Below are 10,000 nucleotides of genomic sequence, written 5' to 3' on the forward strand. Positions count from 1 at the left end.
GTTGACCTGTTGTCCCTGCCGGACTTAGAAATTTTTTCTCTCCAGCCTGGGACCGGGGTTGACCTGTTGTCCCTGCCGGACTTAGAAATTTTTTCTCTCCAGCCTGGGACCGGGGTTGACCTGTTGTCCCTGCCGGACTTAGAAATTTTTTCTCTCCCGCCCGGTACCGGGGTTGACCTGTTGTCCCTGCCGGACTTAGAAAATTTTTCTCTCCCGCTCGGAACCGGGGTTGACCTGTTGTCCCTGCCGGACTTAGAAAATTTTTCTCTCCCGCCTGGGACCGGGGTTGACCTGTTGTCCCTGCCGGACTTGGAGCCCCAGGAGGGGATCGGCCACCAGGTCAACCTCCGCTGAAAGCGGCCACGGTTTACCTGGTGCCCGGGGAGCGAATCGGACACCAGGTCAACCTCAGCTGAAGCGGCCGGGGTTGACCTGCTGTCCCTGCCGGACTTAGAAATTTTTTCTCTCCAGCCTGGGACCGGGGTTGACCTGTTGTCCCTGCCGGACTTAGAAATTTTTTCTCTGCCGCCTGGGACCGGGGTTGACCTGTTGTCCCTGCCGGACTTGGAAAATTTTTCTCTCCCGCCTGGGACCGGGGTTGACCTGTTGTCCCTGCCGGACTTTGAAAATTTTTCTCTGCCGCCTGGGACCGGGGTTGACCTGTTGTCCCTGCCGGACTTAGAAATTTTTTCTCTCCAGCCTGGGACCGGGGTTGACCTGTTGTCCCTGCCGGACTTAGAAATTTTTTCTCTCCCGCCCGGGACCGGGGTTGACCTGTTGTCCCTGCCGGACTTAGAAAATTTTTCTCTCCCGCTCGGAACCGGGGTTGACCTGTTGTCCCTGCCGGACTTAGAAAATTTTTCTCTCCCGCCTGGGACCGGGGTTGACCTGTTGTCCCTGCCGGACTTAGAAAATTTTTCTCTCCCGCCCGGTACCGGGGTTGACCTGTTGTCCCTGCCGGACTTAGAAAATTTTTCTCTCCCGCCTGGGACCGGGGTTGACCTGTTGTCCCTGCCGGACTTAGAAATTTTTTCTCTGCCGCCTGGGACCGGGGTTGACCTGTTGTCCCTGCCGGACTTAGAAATTTTTTCTCTCCAGCCTGGGACCGGGGTTGACCTGTTGTCCCTGCCGGACTTAGAAATTTTTTCTCTCCCCGCCTGGGACCGGGGTTGACCTGCTGTCCCTGCCGGACTTGGAGCCCGAGGAGGGAATCGGCCACCAGGTCAACCTCCGCTGAAAGCGGCCACGGTTTACCTGGTGCCCGGGGAGCGAATCGGACACCAGGTCAACCTCTGCTAAAGCGACCGAGGTTGACCTGGTGCCCGGGGAGCGAATCTGACACCAGGTCAACCTCTGCTAAAGCGCCAGAGGTTGACCTGGTGCCCGGGGAGCGAATCGGACACCAGGTCAACCTCTGCTAAAGCGGCCGGGGTTGACCTGCTGTCCCTGCCGGACTTAGAAAATTTTTCTCTCCAGCCTGGGACCGGGGTTGACCTGTTGTCCCTGCCGGACTTAGAAAATTTTTCTCTCCCGCCTGGGACCGGGGTTGACCTGTTGTCCCTGCCGGACTTAGAAAATTTTTCTCTCCCGCCTGGGACCGGGGTTGACCTGTTGTCCCTGCCGGACTTAGAAAATTTTTCTCTCCCGCCTGGGACCGGGGTTGACCTGTTGTCCCTGCCGGACTTAGAAAATTTTTCTCTCCCGCCTGGGACCGGGGTTGACCTGTTGTCCCTGCCGGACTTAGAAATTTTTTCTCTCCCGCCTGGGACCGGGGTTGACCTGTTCTCCCTGCCGGACTTAGAAAATTTTTCTCTCCAGCCTGGGACCGGGGTTGACCTGTTGTCCCTGCCGGACTTGGAGCCCGAGGAGGGGATCGGCCACCAGGTCAACCTCCGCTGAAAGCGGCCACGGTTTACCTGGTGCCCGGGGACCGAATCGGACACCAGGTCAACCTCCGCTGAAGCGGCCGGGGTTGACCTGCTGTCCCTGCCGGACTTAGAAAATTTTTCTCTCCCGCCTGGGACCGGGGTTGACCTGTTGTCCCTGCCGGACTTAGAAAATTTTTCTCTCCAGCCTGGGACCGGGGTTGACCTGTTGTCCCTGCCGGACTTGGAGCCCGAGGAGGGGATCGGCCACCAGGTCAACCTCCGCTGAAAGCGGCCACGGTTTACCTGGTGCCCGGGGACCGAATCGGACACCAGGTCAACCTCCGCTGAAGCGGCCGGGGTTGACCTGCTGTCCCTGCCGGACTTTGAAAATTTTTCTCTCCCCGCCCGGAACCGGGGTTGACCTGTTGTCCCTGCCGGACTTGGAAATTTTTTCTCTCCCCGCCTGGGACCGGGGTTGACCTGCTGTCCCTGCCGGACTTGGAGCCCCAGGAGGGGATCGGCCACCAGGTCAACCTCCGCTGAAAGCGGCCACGGTTTACCTGGTGCCCGGGGACCGAATCGGACACCAGGTCAACCTCTGCTAAAGCGCCCGAGGTTGACCTGGTGCCCGGGGAGCGAATCGGACACCAGGTCAACCTCTGCTACGGCGGCCGGGGTTGACCTGCTGTCCCTGCCGGACTTAGAAAATTTTTCTCTCCCCGCCCGGAACCGGGGTTGACCTGTTGTCCCTGCCGGACTTGGAGCCCGAGGAGGGGATCGGCCACCAGGTCAACCTCCGCTGAAAGCGGCCACGGTTTACCTGGTGCCCGGGGAGCGAATCGGACACCAGGTCAACCTCTGCTAAAGCGGCCGGGGTTCACCTGCTGTCCCTGCCGGACTTGGAGCCCGAGGAGGGGATCGGCCACCAGGTCAACCTCCGCTGAAAGCGGCCACGGTTTACCTGGTGCCCGGGGAGCGAATCGGACACCAGGTCAACCTCTGCTAAAGCGGCCGGGGTTGACCTGCTGTCCCTGCCGGACTTGGAGCCCGAGGAGGGGATCGGCCACCAGGTCAACCTCCGCTGAAAGCGGCCACGGTTTACCTGGTGCCCGGGGAGCGAATCGGACACCAGGTCAACCTCTGCTAAAGCGGCCGGGGTTGACCTGCTGTCCCTGCCGGACTTGGAGCCCGAGGAGGGGATCGGCCACCAGGTCAACCTCCGCTGAAAGCGGCCACGGTTTACCTGGTGCCCGGGGAGCGAATCGGACACCAGGTCAACCTCTGCTAAAGCGGCCGGGGTTGACCTGCTGTCCCTGCCGGACTTGGAGCCCGAGGAGGGTATCGGCCACCAGGTCAACCTCCGCTGAAAGCGGCCACGGTTTACCTGGTGCCCGGGGAGCGAATCGGACACCAGGTCAACCTCTGCTAAAGCGGCCGGGGTTGACCTGCTGTCCCTGCCGGACTTGGAGCCCGAGGAGGGGATCGGCCACCAGGTCAACCTCCGCTGAAAGCGGCCACGGTTTACCTGGTGCCCGGGGACCGAATCGGACACCAGGTCAACCTCTGCTAAAGCGGCCGGGGTTGACCTGCTGTCCCTGCCGGACTTGGAGCCCGAGGAGGGGATCGGCCACCAGGTCAACCTCCGCTGAAAGCGGCCACGGTTTACCTGGTGCCCGGGGACCGAATCGGACACCAGGTCAACCTCTGCTAAAGCGGCCGGGGTTGACCTGCTGTCCCTGCCGGACTTGGAGCCCGAGGAGGGGATCGGCCACCAGGTCAACCTCCGCTGAAAGCGGCCACGGTTGACCTGGTGCCCGGGGAGCGAATCGGACACCAGGTCAACCTCTGCTAAAGCGGCCGGGGTTGACCTGCTGTCCCTGCCGGACTTGGAGCCCGAGGAGGGGATCGGCCACCAGGTCAACCTCCGCTGAAAGCGGCCACGGTTTACCTGGTGCCCGGGGACCGAATCGGACACCAGGTCAACCTCCGCTGAAGCGGCCGGGGTTGACCTGCTGTCCCTGCCGGACTTAGAAAATTTTTCTCTCCCCGCCCGGAACCGGGGTTGACCTGTTGTCCCTGCCGGACTTAGAAAATTTTTCTCTCCCCGCCCGGAACCGGGGTTGACCTGCTGTCCCTGCCGGACTTGGAGCCCGAGGAGGGGATCGGCCACCAGGTCAACCTCCGCTGAAAGCGCCCGAGGTTGACCTGGTGCCCGGGGAGCGAATCGGACACCAGGTCAACCTCTGCTAAAGCGCCCGAGGTTGACCTGGTGCCCGGGGAGCGAATCGGACACCAGGTCAACCTCCGCTAAAGCGCCCGAGGTTGACCTGGTGCCCGGGGAGCGAATCGGACACCAGGTCAACCTCTGCTACGGCGGCCGGGGTTGACCTGCTGTCCCTGCCGGACTTGGAAAATTTCTCTCCCCGCCTCGGACCGGGGTTGACCTGCTGTCCCTACCGGACTTAGAACATTTTTCTCTCCCCGCCCCGGCCCGGGGGTTAACCTCGGGGCACACAGCTTCCCGGGTCTGACGTGCACGTCCTGTCACCTCCCGGGCCCGGCGTCCTCGTCCTCCCTTCCCCTTGGGCCGGCTCGGAGGAAGTTTTCCCTCGGCCCGGCCTCCGGGTTAATTGTTTGGGCCCGGCTGACTGAGGCCAGGCTGCTGACGCTAAAGCCCGGGGAGGCGGGGGCCTACGGCCATACCGGACCGAATGCCCCCGATCTCGTCCGATCTCGGAAGGTAAACCGTCCCGGGCCTGGCTAGTACCTGGATGGGTGACCGCCTGGGAATCCCAGGTGCCGTAGGCAGCTTTTGGCCCCAGCGGGGGTAGAGCGGGGCGTGTGTCTGCCGTGCGGGAGCAGGGAAGCCGTGAGGCCAAGGCGGCGCGACGGTCCTGGGGGGCGCTGAGGCCTTTCCCTCTGCCTGCCTGCGTGTCGGGGGCGGGGGGGCGGGCGAGGAAGCTTAGGCCCTCACCCGGTGCGGTGCGATGGCTTGGGTCGGGTCGGGGAGAGGGAAGAAAGCGTGTGTGGAGCGTTGGTGGGGCAGGTGTGTGTGTGGGAGTGCTGGGTGGGGCAGGCCGTTGAGGCGGTGGCGGTGGTGGTGTTTTTGGTGGGAGTGAGTTGGGGTCAGGTGGGTGTGGGGTCCCCCCCGGGGGGTGGATGGTCTGAGGGTTAAGGCTTGGAACGTGCGTCTTGGGGGACCGTGGGTGGAGGTTGTTGAGAGCGGGGAAGGCCCTGGGTATCGGTTGGGGACTATTAAGCCCGGTGGAGGGGGACCGTGGGTGGAGGTGGTTGAGAGCGGGGAAGGCCCTGGGTCTCGGTTGTGGACTATTAAGCCCGGTGGAGGGGGACCGTGGGTGGAGGTTGTTGAGAGCGGGGAAGGCCCTGGGTCTCGGTTGTGGACTATTAAGCCCGGTGGAGGGGGACCGTGGGTGGAGGTTGTTGAGAGCGGGGAAGGCCCTGGGTCTCGGTTGTGGACTATTAAGCCCGGTGGAGGGGGACCGTGGGTGGAGGTTGTTGAGAGCGGGGAAGGCCCTGGGTCTCGGTTGTGGACTATTAAGCCCGGTGGAGGGGGACCGTGGGTGGAGGTTGTTGAGAGCGGGGAAGGCCCTGGGTCTCGGTTGTGGACTATTAAGCCCGGTGGAGGGGGACCGTGGGTGGAGGTGGTTGAGAGCGGGGAAGGCCCTGGGTCTCGGTTGTGGACTATTAAGCCCGGTGGAGGGGGACCGTGGGTGGAGGTTGTTGAGAGCGGGGAAGGCCCTGGGTCTCGGTTGTGGACTATTAAGCCCGGTGGAGGGGGACCGTGGGTGGAGGTTGTTGAGAGCGGGGAAGGCCCTGGGTCTCGGTTGTGGACTATTAAGCCCGGTGGAGGGGGACCGTGGGTGGAGGTGGTTGAGAGCGGGGAAGGCCCTGGGTCTCGGTTGTGGACTATTAAGCCCGGTGGAGGTGTTGCGTACGGTGGATGTAAGGGGGAGGGCGTATGAAGTGACCGAGGAGTGGGCAAGGAAACGGGGGAAAAATTTGGAGGCGAAGGCGGCCGAAAAAGGGTGCGGTTGACCTGGTGCCCGGGGAGCGAATGGGCCACCAGGTCAACCCCCGCTGAAAGCAGCGGAGGTTGACCTGGTGCCCGGGGAGCGAATCGGACACCAGGTCAACCTCTGCTAAAGCGGCCGGGGTTGACCTGCTGTCCCTGCCGGACTTAGAAAATTTTTCTCTCCAGCCTGGGACCGGGGTTGACCTGTTGTCCCTGCCGGACTTAGAAAATTTTTCTCTCCCGCCTGGGACCGGGGTTGACCTGTTGTCCCTGCCGGACTTAGAAAATTTTTCTCTCCCGCCTGGGACCGGGGTTGACCTGTTGTCCCTGCCGGACTTAGAAAATTTTTCTCTCCCGCCTGGGACCGGGGTTGACCTGTTGTCCCTGCCGGACTTAGAAAATTTTTCTCTCCCGCCTGGGACCGGGGTTGACCTGTTGTCCCTGCCGGACTTAGAAATTTTTTCTCTCCCGCCTGGGACCGGGGTTGACCTGTTCTCCCTGCCGGACTTAGAAAATTTTTCTCTCCAGCCTGGGACCGGGGTTGACCTGTTGTCCCTGCCGGACTTGGAGCCCGAGGAGGGGATCGGCCACCAGGTCAACCTCCGCTGAAAGCGGCCACGGTTTACCTGGTGCCCGGGGACCGAATCGGACACCAGGTCAACCTCCGCTGAAGCGGCCGGGGTTGACCTGCTGTCCCTGCCGGACTTAGAAAATTTTTCTCTCCCGCCTGGGACCGGGGTTGACCTGTTGTCCCTGCCGGACTTAGAAAATTTTTCTCTCCAGCCTGGGACCGGGGTTGACCTGTTGTCCCTGCCGGACTTGGAGCCCGAGGAGGGGATCGGCCACCAGGTCAACCTCCGCTGAAAGCGGCCACGGTTTACCTGGTGCCCGGGGACCGAATCGGACACCAGGTCAACCTCCGCTGAAGCGGCCGGGGTTGACCTGCTGTCCCTGCCGGACTTTGAAAATTTTTCTCTCCCCGCCCGGAACCGGGGTTGACCTGTTGTCCCTGCCGGACTTGGAAATTTTTTCTCTCCCCGCCTGGGACCGGGGTTGACCTGCTGTCCCTGCCGGACTTGGAGCCCCAGGAGGGGATCGGCCACCAGGTCAACCTCCGCTGAAAGCGGCCACGGTTTACCTGGTGCCCGGGGACCGAATCGGACACCAGGTCAACCTCTGCTAAAGCGCCCGAGGTTGACCTGGTGCCCGGGGAGCGAATCGGACACCAGGTCAACCTCTGCTACGGCGGCCGGGGTTGACCTGCTGTCCCTGCCGGACTTAGAAAATTTTTCTCTCCCCGCCCGGAACCGGGGTTGACCTGTTGTCCCTGCCGGACTTGGAGCCCGAGGAGGGGATCGGCCACCAGGTCAACCTCCGCTGAAAGCGGCCACGGTTTACCTGGTGCCCGGGGAGCGAATCGGACACCAGGTCAACCTCTGCTAAAGCGGCCGGGGTTCACCTGCTGTCCCTGCCGGACTTGGAGCCCGAGGAGGGGATCGGCCACCAGGTCAACCTCCGCTGAAAGCGGCCACGGTTTACCTGGTGCCCGGGGAGCGAATCGGACACCAGGTCAACCTCTGCTAAAGCGGCCGGGGTTCACCTGCTGTCCCTGCCGGACTTGGAGCCCGAGGAGGGGATCGGCCACCAGGTCAACCTCCGCTGAAAGCGGCCACGGTTTACCTGGTGCCCGGGGAGCGAATCGGACACCAGGTCAACCTCTGCTAAAGCGGCCGGGGTTGACCTGCTGTCCCTGCCGGACTTGGAGCCCGAGGAGGGGATCGGCCACCAGGTCAACCTCCGCTGAAAGCGGCCACGGTTTACCTGGTGCCCGGGGAGCGAATCGGACACCAGGTCAACCTCTGCTAAAGCGGCCGGGGTTGACCTGCTGTCCCTGCCGGACTTGGAGCCCGAGGAGGGTATCGGCCACCAGGTCAACCTCCGCTGAAAGCGGCCACGGTTTACCTGGTGCCCGGGGAGCGAATCGGACACCAGGTCAACCTCTGCTAAAGCGGCCGGGGTTGACCTGCTGTCCCTGCCGGACTTGGAGCCCGAGGAGGGGATCGGCCACCAGGTCAACCTCCGCTGAAAGCGGCCACGGTTTACCTGGTGCCCGGGGACCGAATCGGACACCAGGTCAACCTCTGCTAAAGCGGCCGGGGTTGACCTGCTGTCCCTGCCGGACTTGGAGCCCGAGGAGGGGATCGGCCACCAGGTCAACCTCCGCTGAAAGCGGCCACGGTTTACCTGGTGCCCGGGGACCGAATCGGACACCAGGTCAACCTCTGCTAAAGCGGCCGGGGTTGACCTGCTGTCCCTGCCGGACTTGGAGCCCGAGGAGGGGATCGGCCACCAGGTCAACCTCCGCTGAAAGCGGCCACGGTTGACCTGGTGCCCGGGGAGCGAATCGGACACCAGGTCAACCTCTGCTAAAGCGGCCGGGGTTGACCTGCTGTCCCTGCCGGACTTGGAGCCCGAGGAGGGGATCGGCCACCAGGTCAACCTCCGCTGAAAGCGGCCACGGTTTACCTGGTGCCCGGGGACCGAATCGGACACCAGGTCAACCTCCGCTGAAGCGGCCGGGGTTGACCTGCTGTCCCTGCCGGACTTAGAAAATTTTTCTCTCCCCGCCCGGAACCGGGGTTGACCTGTTGTCCCTGCCGGACTTAGAAAATTTTTCTCTCCCCGCCCGGAACCGGGGTTGACCTGCTGTCCCTGCCGGACTTGGAGCCCGAGGAGGGGATCGGCCACCAGGTCAACCTCCGCTGAAAGCGCCCGAGGTTGACCTGGTGCCCGGGGAGCGAATCGGACACCAGGTCAACCTCTGCTAAAGCGCCCGAGGTTGACCTGGTGCCCGGGGAGCGAATCGGACACCAGGTCAACCTCCGCTAAAGCGCCCGAGGTTGACCTGGTGCCCGGGGAGCGAATCGGACACCAGGTCAACCTCTGCTACGGCGGCCGGGGTTGACCTGCTGTCCCTGCCGGACTTGGAAAATTTCTCTCCCCGCCTCGGACCGGGGTTGACCTGCTGTCCCTACCGGACTTAGAACATTTTTCTCTCCCCGCCCCGGCCCGGGGGTTAACCTCGGGGCACACAGCTTCCCGGGTCTGACGTGCACGTCCTGTCACCTCCCGGGCCCGGCGTCCTCGTCCTCCCTTCCCCTTGGGCCGGCTCGGAGGAAGTTTTCCCTCGGCCCGGCCTCCGGGTTAATTGTTTGGGCCCGGCTGACTGAGGCCAGGCTGCTGACGCTAAAGCCCGGGGAGGCGGGGGCCTACGGCCATACCGGACCGAATGCCCCCGATCTCGTCCGATCTCGGAAGGTAAACCGTCCCGGGCCTGGCTAGTACCTGGATGGGTGACCGCCTGGGAATCCCAGGTGCCGTAGGCAGCTTTTGGCCCCAGCGGGGGTAGAGCGGGGCGTGTGTCTGCCGTGCGGGAGCAGGGAAGCCGTGAGGCCAAGGCGGCGCGACGGTCCTGGGGGGCGCTGAGGCCTTTCCCTCTGCCTGCCTGCGTGTCGGGGGCGGGGGGGCGGGCGAGGAAGCTTAGGCCCTCACCCGGTGCGGTGCGATGGCTTGGGTCGGGTCGGGGAGAGGGAAGAAAGCGTGTGTGGAGCGTTGGTGGGGCAGGTGTGTGTGTGGGAGTGCTGGGTGGGGCAGGCCGTTGAGGCGGTGGCGGTGGTGGTGTTTTTGGTGGGAGTGAGTTGGGGTCAGGTGGGTGTGGGGTCCCCCCCGGGGGGTGGATGGTCTGAGGGTTAAGGCTTGGAACGTGCGTCTTGGGGGACCGTGGGTGGAGGTTGTTGAGAGCGGGGAAGGCCCTGGGTATCGGTTGGGGACTATTAAGCCCGGTGGAGGGGGACCGTGGGTGGAGGTGGTTGAGAGCGGGGAAGGCCCTGGGTCTCGGTTGTGGACTATTAAGCCCGGTGGAGGGGGACCGTGGGTGGAGGTTGTTGAGAGCGGGGAAGGCCCTGGGTCTCGGTTGTGGACTATTAAGCCCGGTGGAGGGGGACCGTGGGTGGAGGTTGTTGAGAGCGGGGAAGGCCCTGGGTCTCGGTTGTGGACTATTAAGCCCGGTGGAGGGGGACCGTGGGTGGAGGTTGTTGAG

At 63.5% G+C, this 10,000-nt stretch overlaps 2 non-coding genes across 2 annotated transcripts; both read left to right on the plus strand.

Moving 5' to 3' along the window:
• The first annotated feature begins 4,557 nt into the window (after nt 1–4,557).
• LOC142006313 (5S ribosomal RNA) lies at nt 4,558–4,676 on the plus strand. Its single transcript, XR_012643417.1, has one exon. It is a non-coding gene; the product is annotated as a 5S ribosomal RNA (ribosomal RNA).
• Nucleotides 4,677–9,168: 4,492 nt separating this feature from the next.
• LOC142006314 (5S ribosomal RNA) lies at nt 9,169–9,287 on the plus strand. Its single transcript, XR_012643418.1, has one exon. It is a non-coding gene; the product is annotated as a 5S ribosomal RNA (ribosomal RNA).
• Nucleotides 9,288–10,000: the final 713 nt, after the last annotated feature.

The sequence above is a fragment of the Carettochelys insculpta genome, unplaced genomic scaffold (assembly GCF_033958435.1).
Source record: "Carettochelys insculpta isolate YL-2023 unplaced genomic scaffold, ASM3395843v1 scaffold_0049, whole genome shotgun sequence".
Classification (NCBI taxonomy): domain Eukaryota; kingdom Metazoa; phylum Chordata; order Testudines; family Carettochelyidae; genus Carettochelys; species Carettochelys insculpta.